The sequence below is a fragment of the Podarcis muralis genome, chromosome 15 (assembly GCF_964188315.1).
Source record: "Podarcis muralis chromosome 15, rPodMur119.hap1.1, whole genome shotgun sequence".
NCBI lineage: Eukaryota > Metazoa > Chordata > Lepidosauria > Squamata > Lacertidae > Podarcis > Podarcis muralis.
This window is the reverse complement of record NC_135669.1, coordinates 13,345,851-13,358,810: the sequence shown is the minus strand read 5'-3', so window position 1 is coordinate 13,358,810 and position 12,960 is coordinate 13,345,851. Positions and strand designations below refer to the sequence as shown.

The window sequence follows — 12,960 nt, the reverse complement described above, 5'->3', positions numbered from 1 at the left end:
CCCAAAGTGGCTTACAGCAAACATCCAAAAATCAAAATACAAATATACAAAATATAGAGCATGTCAGTAAATTTCAAAAATGGCAATTTAACACAGAATAAATTCAGTATTACCAAAACACACACACCACAATATAGGTTTAAGTACTGTAAATACAAAGCAAAACAAGAGTTAACTGACAATAAAGTTTCTAGTTTATCTGTACTGCAAGCAGCTTGGCTTACAGCTCAGAGGGGAGGGGTCCTCTCAGCAGGCTAGATGACACATACAGCTGGCTCCCAAATCCTTACTCCAGAGGAGGCTGGCAGCAGCAAAAAGCAGGAGTTGGGCAGGGCAACTTCCCTAGCATCCTAGCGCATATCTTATTGGTTAGGAGTTCACTGTTGGTATAAAGTTTATCCATGAATTCTTATGGAAGCAACAACCTTTTATTTTCACTACTTCAAAGTAATGTTTTCGCTAATAGTATTACAGTTTATAAGCACTTACCTGGATGAGAGCCAGCCATTTCCTGAGATCCCCTTTTCCCCAAGACTCCATTATATTTATTTTAAAACTTGGTGGAGGTGGGGTTTTGAAAATGCTTTGCTTAATGTAAGCCCTTTGTTTTCGCTTCACTATTAATGTCAATTTATATGGCCTCCAACAAAGAATCTTGTTTTGTCTAGCGACGTTGATCCTTCCAAAAATGCTTATTTTTAGAACGCCTAAAAGTCAGCCAAACATGCAGCAGCCACAATCTGTCTTCTTTTAGACAGGAAAAATACAAGCTTCTATTGGGTTTTTGTTTGTTTGTTTCGTTGTCAACTCCACAATGTTCAAGTGGATTCTAACCACAGCCAGATGACGTATAATGTCACTAGGGTGGGTGGGTGCCCTAATTTACAATGGGCAGTCCTCTATTGGGTTGACACTCCTCTATTGGAAGCGTCTAAGCCTCGTTTAAAGAGAAAGAACCCCAAGAATAGTGAGCAGGTGCCATGAAGTTTGAGATCAACAGTGAACACCTGCACAGAAGAAAAAGCAGACACCTGGCCATAGTTGTTCCCGCTACTGTGAGATGTATTTTAGTTAAATGATAGCAATTCTTCCTAATTTTACATCATTACATATAAATTGGGGATGCGGGTGGCGCTGTGGGTTAAACCACAGAGCCTAGGACTTGCTGATCAGAAGGTCAGCGGTTTGAATCCCTGCGACGGGGTGAGCTCCTGTTGCTCGGCCCCTGCTCCTTCCAATCTAGCAGTTCGAAAGCACGTCAAAGTGCAAGTAGATAAATAGGTACCACTGTGGCAGGAAGGTAAACGGTGTTTCTGTGTGCTGCTCTGGTTCGCCAGAAGCGGCTTAGTCATGCTGGCCACATGACCCGGAAGCTGTACGCTGGCTCCCTCAGCCAATAAAGCAAGATGTGAGCCGCAACCCCAGAGTTGTCCGCGACTGGACCTAATGGTCAGGGGTCCCTTTACCTTTACTTTTTACATATAAATTAGATAATTAAGTTCTTTGCAAATCTGTGTCCTCTTTTGAGGTGATACATTTCCACTCTTTTTGGGTGCTATATAAATGAGCACCCCAGCTGGAGCTAGCTGAATTGCCCATGGTGTATTGTCATTGAAGAAATGTTTTATTACTGTTCTTCCCTATGTCTCTATATGTTAAAGGAGAGAGATAGTCAGAGAGGCTAAACAAACTTATTAGGGAACAAGCCCCATTGGACACAATGGTCTTAATTCCAAATAAACATGTATCGGAGACAGAAGGCATGTTCAGGACTGTATGTTTGCATGAGTGACCAAAGCTAAACTTGATCAGAACAAGAGTTATTGCAGGAGCTACTCAAATGCTACAGCTATTAGAAAGATCATCACTCCTGGGATGGTAATACGTACAGGATAGGGGTGCGTGCATTCTTGAGCAAAGATAAGATACTGCGTTGAATTTCATGAATGCACATTTCAATTTTTTCCTTTCATTATGAATGGGTAAGTGTGGCAAAGAAAGGAATCACAATAGCAAAGGAGAGCAGGAGACTGTACTCTGTGTATCAAGTGTAGAATTTTATTTATGGCATTATAATTACACTGGCTTTGTGCCAGTGCAAAAAAATCAACCCCGTGGCACTCCTTTCAAGGTTTTCAGCTTCCCCAAGGAGAGTAGTTCTAGTTAGCAAATGAGTAGCTTTATTTATTTATGACACATGGCCATTTTTAATTTCAGAATTTGTTATGCATATCATCACTGTGGCCTCTGGGGACATCAGGCATAAAACTGAACCTCTGATATATAGCATTCCGTGCTGCTGCTGGTAAATATATTAACTCAGCCTTGCAGAAGACTTTCAGATAATTTACTAGCTCACCTGTCTACAGCTACAGGCCATCAAGCAGACCCAGCAGCAAGTTGCCCTTTGTTTATTTTTGTTTAATTGCTACCTTTATATCTCTCCTTTCTTCCATGATGCATAATTCCCAGACTCTCCAGGGGCAGGAGCAGAGGGCTCTGAGTGACTGACCCAAGGATATTCAGTGAGCTTCATGGCTGAGTGGGAGGATTTGAACCCTAGTCTCCCAGGCCCTAGTTTGGCACTCTAACCACTGCAGCGCACTGCCTCTCACATATGTGAGCCCTGTGGTGCTATGGTCACTTTAAACTGCTATCATATGCCTCTACGCAGTGCTTTTTTCCTTTAAAAATGTTTAGGAGTACTCTCATTTTGACTCAAGAAAATCTCCATTTTATAGTTCAAATCGGGAAAAATAAATACAGTAAATGGACAAAAGTGCAAAGATTCACAAAATGTTTAGGGGTATGCATCTCCCTGCGTCCCCCCAGAAAAAAAGCACTGCCTCTATGAATAAATAACACACGTAATTTTTTTTAAAATGGGTTTTATAAAGGAGCAACACTGCAATCCCACACCTGCTTACCTAGGAGCATGTCCCACTAAACTAAATGGGGCTTATTTCTGACACTAAGGTCGCAGCGTTCATCTCAGTAATGTGCGCAGCGATAAAGCCCACAGCAAACCATAAACAAACTTCACACGTTGCTGGATCTCATTGAGAAAACGAGGTCAAGCAGAGTTACACATGCCCGCAGCCGCGCCTCCTTTTCTGGACGGCAACGCCCATGTTCGTACGGGGGGGGGGGGACAGAAACACCTTCTCTGTTCCTTCCTCGGACTTCCAAGCGGCGGCGCCCCCCTTCGAAAGCCAGCCGTTTCCTACACAAAGTCGCCGCCCTCACATCTCCGCTTAAGCAACGGACGCGGCTCGGCCAGGATTGAGACTTCGCTCTTTTACGCACGCACCCCCCACCTTCCATTTGTTTACGCCATTGGTACATTCCAAGAGTGTTGCGGTGGCGGGAGGAGGGAGGAGCGCGGGAAGGCAAAGGAAACCGCCGTTTGGCTGAGCGAGCGCGGTGGGCGGCGCTTGAGGCGCGAGCCCAGCCGTTTCGACTCGTGAGGAGGAGGAGGAGGAGGAGGAAGGCGGAGCCTCGAGCGCGCGCCTCCCCCCTCCCTCTCCGTCTGTGAGAGGCTGCGCTCGGGCGCGAGCGGGCCATGGGGCGGGGCTTAACGCACCCACCCACAGAGCGGGGCCGAGCGCGCGCCTGTCGCTTGCTGGCTCGCGCGGGCGCGCGGGCGCGTTCCCTCCCTCCCTCAGTTCAGTCAATCAGTCCGTCAGTGCTTGAGAGTCGTGTGTTGTTCGTTGGCGGCGGCGGCGGCGGCGCAGGACGGGACGGTCTGCTCTGGCCGGTTGGTCGGTCGGTGTTGGATGGAGGGTCCCGTCCGCCTCGCCTGCTCTCTCTGGAATGTACTGGGGGGCGGCTGCCGAGTGGGAGCGAGGGCTCTATGGGCGCAGGCAGCGCCGCTGCTGCCGCTGAGGAGAGGTGAGAAGGAGGGGAGCCGCGGTGGGGGGTGGGGGGTGGGGGCGGGTTGGCTGCGGTGGGTGTGTTAAAAGCCGGTGAGGGGATGAAGAGAGGCCGAAGAAGTGCCGGGGCTTCGGGCCGAATGCCTTGAGCCCGGCCAGCCCTGGGTGTGCGCGCGTACGTGTGAATGCGCGCTTGGAGTTACAGGTCACCTCAGGAGGGCAAAGTGTAGGGCCGGGGGACGCTGCTGCAGCTGCTGAGGGCCCTCAGAGAGGAGGAGGTGGTGCTCTTCAGTTAAATGGTGAGGCTTGGCGTTTACTATCGGTTCGTTTTTACGGCTACGTGTAAAAACCTCGGGTCTTCGCACACTGTATTCTGAACCGGGAAGTGTGTACACGAATCGGATCCGAAGCAAGAGCCGGGTGTTAGCTGCAGGCTGATTGTGGCGGGGACACCCCCACCCCAATGCACAACACCCACACACCCTGTAAAAAACCCAACAACACGGGTCATCAATGTGCGAAACAAATAAACACGTGCGCACATGTGTGACACCTTAAAAGGCTCGCTGATTTATTGTGCGAGTAAGCTGATGTGGGCTACGTGCAGCAAGCAGCCCACTCAATCAAGGCAAGAAGCAGTTAGGTTTTGCGCTGAGGCGGGAGCATCAGCAATGTTTCATGGCACCTGGAAGACAGTTTTATCCGGGATGTTAGCTTCACGAAAGCTGCTGCCATAATAAACCTGCTCCTCTAAGTTGTGCCGCATTATTTAAAGACATGACGCATGATCCAGCCAGCCACATCTAAGTTGGATCACAGTTCATGAAAGTGGGATTCTGTAGCCCATGTAAATTTATGCCACAATAAGTATATTGCTTTTAAATATGTTATAGAAGTGAGGCTTAGGTTTCTATTGTGTTCTGGTGTTTATATTTGGTTTTAATGCATGTTTCACGTTACAAGGTACTTTAGGTCTCTTTTTTGAAAAATGCATCTAATGAATGGAATTGATAATAATAAAGCTTCTTAAAGTGCCCCAAGACTTTCTTCAGTGTGTATGTGTTTGCTTTAATAAGCTACCATGTCTACTCCTCTGGAATTTGAGGAAATAAAGTTTGTTTAATCTGAAATAGTTTCTCATGCATCTGCCCAGGGGAAAGTAATTGGTGTGGAAGTACCTTTTTAAATCCTAGAACTGTGAAAAGAAAGAAGCATTATGACTTTAGTCTTTAATTCTGGGTGTCATTTTTGATATCACGGTATCCATCCTCTAAGGTTGGCACTTGAAAAAAAGATCTGTTTGTTGTTGAGTGCACCCAAGCTTTCCCCCTATATACAAAGGGATGAGCACCTCTTTACTCAGCTGTACTTTTCTACAGAGTGCATATGCAAACTAACACTGGTGTTCTGGAATAACCAACGCCTCCTGGTTCCATTTATAAATGTGAAAGGTTTTTCGGGGGGGTGGAGGGGTGGAGGCAGATGACTCTGCTTAACAATTTCTTGACTTTCATTTTTACCTGACAATGGATGAAATATTTTGATTGGTATGAATATACCCTCTTGCACTTGATTACTTTACTTTAAAACAAGGTAGCCCAGTACAAGACATCACTTTTTATGTCTTTCTTCTGCCCCCATATCCCAGACTTCCTTTAATGTCAAAAAATGCTTCTGCCTACTTTTTGTTACCTGATTTTGCAGTCAGGGATAACCTTACCTGATTGTGTTCCTGTCATTTATGGTCCAGTTTCAAAAGCTCTCGTGTGTACATGTGGAAGGAAGAATACCTGTGATTACATGTGTGAATTGGAAGGTATTCTGTTCCTTCTGGTTAAGGCATGGATGCTGTATATCCATGACCAAATCCCATTTGTTGTTGTTGTTGTTTAGTCGTTTAGTCGTGTCCGACTCTTCGTGACCCCATGGACCAGAGCACGCCAGGCACTCCTGTCTTCCACCGCCTCCCGCAGTTTGGTCAGGCTCATGTTTGTAGCTTCGAGAACACTATCCAACCATCTCATCCTCTGTCGTCCCCTTCTCCTTGTGCCCTCCATCTTTCCCAACATCAGGGTCTTTTCCAGGGAGTCTTCTCTTCTCATGAGGTGGCCAAAGTACTGGAGCCTCAACTTCACGATCTGTCCTTCCAGTGAGCACTCAGGTCTGATTTCCTTAAGAATGGATGCGTTTGATCTTCTTGCAGTCCATGGGACTCTCAAGAGTCTCCTCCAGCACCATAATTCAAAAGCATCAATTCTTCGGCGATCAGCCTTCTTTATGGTCCAGCTCTCACTTCCATACATCACTACTGGGAAAACCATGGCTTTAACTATACGGACCTTTGTTGGTAAAGGATCCTAAGCAGCTAGCATGTCTGCAGTCTTCTGATGCTGTCTTGATCAGGAACTTGCTTTTGATAGAGCCAAAAGCAGTTCCTGGCACTTCAATGGGAAATGTGATTGAGAAGCTTGGTTGTCAACTTCAAACTGTTTTAAGTTCTGGCACATCTCTTTATGAACATGAAACTGTAAGCTGCATCTTGTTTTTCTTAAAAAGTATTTATAGCAGCTACATGTTGGGAGTTCTTCTCATTTGGGCTGAGATGAAACATCACATTTTGTCTGGAAAGTTTAAATTAACTGTTGTTAACTGCTGCTCAACTAGAAAGCATTCTTACCAGGAGCAGCCTGCATTGCCGCTATCTGTTATGCACATGTTAAAATTGCATAGTGTCCAAATGAGTTGTGTGGAAGAAAGATATTATAAAATAAGAAAAGTTTGTTTCTCTGTACTGTACCTAATTTCAGAGGAACAGTTTGCTTACTTAATCAGGAACATAATTCGCTGTGACTTGTGGGTTTACATAAGAGAATTCTTAGCATTAAGTTCTTTCAGCATCTTAATTAACCAAACTTGCAGGAGATTGATGCCTCAATCTGCTGTTCCTGGAGGCTATCTCTATTGATTTCTAAGCAGAGTATTTATGATTCTGTGTCAAAACACTTGTGTTTGTGTCAAAAGGAGATCAGCTGTGATTTTAACCCTGTATCACTCTTAACAGAGGTTTGGCTGGTTTTAAAACTTTGTATTCAAATATTATTTTTCCTGTGAAAAGAACTCTACAGTGTCATTTAGTTTTCTCAAAAAGGACACAGTAAAGAGTTGGATCATGTTGCTTTAGTTTGTAGGTTTCATAATCCTTGCCCCGTCTAGCAGGTGGTTTGACTTTCAAGTGAATTAAATTGATTGTTTAGACAGCCAGGTCAGCAAAACAGTACAGAATGAGTTTTCTATGTACCAGAGCAAGAACGGTTGTACTCCTTTTACTGTCAAAGTGAGAGAGGACTTGGTACTGAACTCAATTTAGGAGGCCTATAATCTGATGTTTTTCCATGATGAATAAAAAACATGCAGACCTATTTTGATGTATTTTTACATTTTTTGCCGGGCAAGTGTTTTTTTTAGTTATAGCATGTACATAAACTAGGGGTTGAATCTAGTTCATTATGACCTATTATCTGACAGTTTCCTTTCACAAGTAATAATGGTTGTAGTCTGTCTGCAGCGCATTTTAAACAGGATTTAGGGCAATATTATTTTAAATGTTAATGTTATCTAACTGTGAAATATCCCTTGACTTTTAGCCATAAAAGTTATCTCCCAGGGCCATTTGGCATTCGTTATATCTCATGATTTTCAAAACTCATAGTATTCAGCAACCTCAGTGTCATGTACAAAGAGATTTCATTTTTAAAGTTAAAAATCTAAAGGAAAAATTAATCACTGCTAGCTTGTTTTCATGCTCAAAGAGTTAAGCATGAATGTCTTGCTGTTAAAATGAAACCATGCAGCATGCAATAATAGGAAACATCCCTTTGTAGAATATGTAGCATTTTGTATGATTCTTTTTATATTTCCTTAGTTCCCTTTTTCAGCCTTGCGATGTACAGTATCGCTGTCACGCACAATCTGGGTAATAGTACTGAGGTGATATTAATGTGACTCTTTAAAATCAAACTAATTATATCTGCCTGAAAGAGCCACATTAGTGTGATTCTTGCTCCCTAGTGCTTTTTTGGAGCCCTGGAGACAACCTAGTGAATAGGGCTGAAAATTCATTCTGTATTTGATTAAATGGAACAGACTCGTTGCTTCTTACCCCAGCAGGGGCTATGAGATCTCTTGATCCCCGAAGCGGCTCATAGACCCTGGGAATTCCATTAGCAAGCACCTGAGGAATTTCTGCCCTGCAGTGCCTTTTTTTGTAATACGGGTGGGGGTGGGGAAAATAGAACAAGAAGTATATCACTCTTGATGATGAGTGGGGGAGGCTACGCCAGAAGAATCTGTATGTTGGCAGATCTAAAATCAAGGCATGACTTAACAGCTTATCTAGTGAGAGAAAAGCCCAACCCCAAAGAATACGAATAGTTAGACACTGATGTTTAAAGAGAACTGTACTTAAGGCACTGAAATTAGTTCAACCACCCTTATTATTGAAACCATCACTTATTTCTCAGTCTGAAGAAGCAAACCGGTGGCAAACCATTATCAGTGCAAGCACTTAGACTTGTGGAGTGGGTGAGTCTTTATAATAAGATGGAATATAACAGGCAATGGTGTGTACTTTTTATTTGCCAGTTAATATAAATTTGGTTTTTTAATTATTTTTAATCATATTTGTGGTACTGTTTAAAGCACAGATTTTTGCTGAGAGAAGCCTCTAGAGCACTATTTTGATCACACTGATTTTTTTTTAAAGGTCTGAATAAATAAAAGATTCTTGGTAATTAACCTTTTATTTGTATACTTTTCATCTTCCCTCATAGGAAAAATACTGGTAATTGAAGCTTTTCTCAATAGTTCCAAGTTTGTGTTCATTATCTTTTTATCTTAAATTTTTGATAACATATGCAAGTGGTATATGATTTGTATGCAAGAATATATATGGATTGCACTCTACATGTTTGATCATTTGGTGATTATCATATTTCTATATTGAATGGTATATTTCTTATGTGGTCCATTGTTTCCATTTACAATTTGTACATGGAATTTATGTCTATTTTTTAGACATACTTCATTAAAACAACTAAGGTACTTAGCAACTGAATATTGCACCTTGCCTGAACATAATCACAAAGACTGCATAGGTAGTCTTGTGTAATGTGGCTTACTTTTAAGGATGACAATCCCTTCTCTAAATACATACTCCCCTCTACCTGCTCCAATTTTTAAACATTATTTTTTAATTGAAAAGGTTTAGGAAGCGAAGCTTATTCTTTAACATGATTCTTGGAGGGTGTGCTAATTTCAGGGTTTAGATTTTCTGTTGTTATTTGTGTATGTACATTACATGTGGAAATTGTAATGATTTGATTTACAGCACCAGCAGTGCTTTTTCTTCTTCTAAAGAAATGTTTAGGGGTACTCTCATTTTGACTCAAGAAAATCACCATTTTATAGTTCAAATTGGGAAAAATAAATACAGTAAATGGACAAAAGTACAAAGATTTGAAAAATGTTAAGGGGCATGCATCACCCCAGGAGAAAGCACTGAACATCAGTATTGGCTAAGATTGTCTCTGGTACTGTCTGAGTTTGGAATCCAATCTTAGTAGTTGCACTGACAAACATTTCCAGTAGCATTTCTAGTTTATCATTTGGATATTTTAAAATAGAGCATATGAAGGGGAAAGAAAAATGTAAGGAGTTCCTTAGATTTACGTAATTCAATCGGTTGCATGAAATATACTTCTGAAGTAAGATTGGAATATTATTTGTTTGTAAGTTTCATTTAAGCATAATTAGGTATGATGTGGGCTAACAAGTATAATAAATAGCTTAAATGTCAGCCTGGTAAAAGCACAAAACAGTGGGAAAATTATAAAATGGTATATTATTGATTGACACAAGAGCTAATATTTTAGGATTACAACTGAATCTCTCCTGTAGTCCTAACATTTGAAAGTAAGATTTTATTTCCAACACAGTTTTTATTCTGAGAAGTTGGCATTCTCTGCTCATGATCTGCAAACATTGATCTTCTCTATTTCTGTTTAGTAAAATCATCTAGTTTGTGATGTTTACAAAATTCTTTTCAGCTATGCAGAACATTGGCTCTGACGTACTCCCTCTGCTGGTCAGCTGCAAAGGCAGCACTATTTGTGAATACAGTACCTGTTCAGGAAACTTTAGAGTAGTAGATACTTTTCATGTTTGATAGTACAACAGCTATAACTTTAGGGAAACAAAGAAAACAGTAATTTGGGAGTCATACTAGCACTACTATCTGTCTGTTAGAATGTAAATTCAAGATTCTTGATTTCAGCTTTCTCTTTTGGAATGGGTCCAGCAAAGCACGAATTGCACACACATGCATTTGTTATCAAAGTACAAAAAATATATGCACTGTATTCTGTACATTAGGAGAATAAAGCTTGTGAAAACTAGTGGGCAGTCAGTCCATGTCAAGTTATTGGCACAATAAAACTATGAATTGAAAACCACAGAAACAAGTTTGGATAGTGACTTGAAGAAAGGGCAGAGTTTTTAAAATGTAATTGTATCTTAGCATTGCAGCCAAGTCTGTTCTTTTAATGTAAAGTAAACTATCTTAAAGTAGCCTGGGGCGTTTTATGTAGTACTGATGTCTGCCTTAGAAATGTGTCATAAGTGAGTATTCCAATCTATATTTTGTGTGGTAACTGATGTAGCATTTGCTTTATGAGGCCAGTTTTTGATGGTTCATTATGCTCAAGAAAAACGTATCAGTAAATAGCAGGTAACTTTCTCTGTCTCTACTGAAAATGGTTTTTCTTGCTACCTGTAGGGTTTACATAAGTCTACTGTCTACAGCTGTCTTGATGAGTCTTCCCCAACCTAGTGCTCTCCATATGTTTTAGACAACTCCAGCTGGCTGAGGCTGATGGGAATTAAGTCCAACAATATCTGGCGGGCAGCAGGTTGGGAAAGGCTGACATTAAGGTTTTAGAAATTAGTGGCCATTGAGAAAACAGCATGCTGGATTAGACGGACCTTTGGTCTGATCCAGCAGGGCTGCTTGTATGTTTGTATCCATAGAAAAGTAGGTGGCAAGTGACAAAGCAGGGGATTGGTGTAAGTAAGCTGTACAGAGAGTGTGTGGAAGACAGCTGTGCTGAAAAATCAGGGGTGGAGTCTAGCTAATCTGCTGGGCATTGAGGATGCATATGAGGCAGAGATGTACAGTGCACTGAGGGTTTACTTACCTCACTGCTTCAACAATGGGGTTGTGATTTTATGACAAGTCCATTGAGGTCTGGGCATCTCTAAGGCAGTCATAACCAGGCAGGAAATGTATGTGATCTTAGAAGTGAGAAAGCAGCAGGTTGTGGGTTCCGATTCTGCAAGTTTGTTGAGTGTGAGGGAAGAGAAGTGGTGATCGTCATTCCTGTCTTTCTACCTGAGCCTTTTGTTGGCAGTATAGGCAGTGAACATATTCTCCTCACCCCTCACAGCATATATGCAGGAAGCATGATGTTGGCACAAGAGAAAGCATGATGCAGTCAGCTGACATATCAGTAAGGGAGGGTGATGGAATAAGTTAGGCAGACAGATATGGGAGATAAACATGGATGATGGAGGCCATGTATCAGGAAAAGTGAGGAGAAATTTTCTCTGTCTATTATTTAGTAACTGGGGGCACATTTGTGTATTCTGTACCAGCCAATGCATTGGGTGTGGACCTCTAGGGTCCTGAATTGAGCTATTAGAAGAATAAGTCTTGGAATCCAGTGTCAGCCTCCTGATGGTGCTCTCTGTGATTGAAAGTGAGGGCATGTTAGAGGAGGTCAGCAGCCTCTTCCTGCCTATGGAACTTCTTTCTTCCAGCATTGAAACCCTGTGCTGTACTGGACAGATATGGAGAAGGTGTCAGAACACCACTTTTTGTCCCTTATACCTCCCAGCTAAGACTATTCCAACCCATCATCCATTACAACTATATTTTGCAGTTTGGCAGTAGGCATGTCTTGATTCACCGGCAGTCCCCCTAACCTGAATCAGCTGCTTGCCATTGCCAACAGCCCACATAACAGAGGCACAAATGCAAGGATCAGACACTGCAACAAGCTCAGATACAGATGCAATAAAATAGGTATTAAAGCACCTAATAATGTTAACCACAATATCAAGGGTTTATTCACCTGCTTGGCTTCCAGTGTGATAAACAGCATCATCTGCCAGTAATGGCCTGCATTCTATGCAGCATAGGGCAACCAGGTCAGTAGCCTTTATGCAAAGAAAGAGAGAGAAAACACAAATATTACATCAAAAAGGACCATATTCCATTGGAGAACATTTCACCACCACAGAATACTCTGTTACTGACCTTAAGTTGACAGTTCTTGAACAAAGAGAAGTGTTGATTAACTTGAAATGCCAGGATGTGTATGTTACTGTTCACAAAGCAATGTTGCTCATTGTAATTCTTTTACATACAGTTAAGCGTTAATACATTTTTCACCATCTGTGTTTCTTACATTTCATTTTCTGCTCATCTGACAGCTAATGTTTTGTCTCTTTATAGTCATGTGTACTATATTGTAGCTACTCATTCAGCATATTCCATACATCAGATAAAGTGGACTTTAGTCCTTGAAAGCATGTGCCATAATAAATTAATTTTAAAGATGCTGCAAGACTTTGTTTTTTGCCTATGCTCTAAATAAAACAATCAAGTTGTTGCTTGAATACCTGAGGCTACAATCTTAGAAATTATTAAAAAGCAAATAATCACAAATCCTTAATTTAATTCTTCAAATCCCCATTTAGCAATCACAGAAGTTATAAAGCATTGACTGCTGGTGCAAGACTTGCCTACCACTAAGTGGATTTATTTCTGGCATTATATCCTATAAATCAGGGGCTGTACAAACAATGTTGATACCATGTAAATTTTAGAATAGCTGTAGCCTTCAATCCAAGAAATCTTTCTAATAAGACTGCTGCATTGTTGAAGGAATACTGAAATGATACTGTTGTAAATCTGCTGTTCTGTGATCTGATGAAGCTGTTGAGATACATTTTGGAACATTAAAGCTTGATT

The 12,960-nt window shown here is 41.7% G+C and overlaps 1 protein-coding gene across 6 annotated transcripts in view; it reads left to right on the top strand.

The window, feature by feature from the left end:
- Positions 1-12,960, top strand: part of CDON (cell adhesion associated, oncogene regulated) — a 122,307-nt gene that overhangs the window by 54,239 nt on the left and 55,108 nt on the right. For 2 of the 6 annotated variants that reach the window (XM_077919567.1, XM_028708447.2), the window contains exon 1: positions 3,662-3,891. The exons of 1 other annotated variant lie outside the window; for it this stretch is intronic. The gene's annotated coding sequence lies outside the window, so the exon portion shown is untranslated. Of the gene's footprint in view, positions 1-3,661; positions 3,892-4,009; positions 4,172-8,261; positions 8,454-12,960 lie in introns of those variants that run through there. 3 more of the 6 variants (XM_028708443.2, XM_028708446.2, XM_028708444.2) reach the window with 3 other exon arrangements.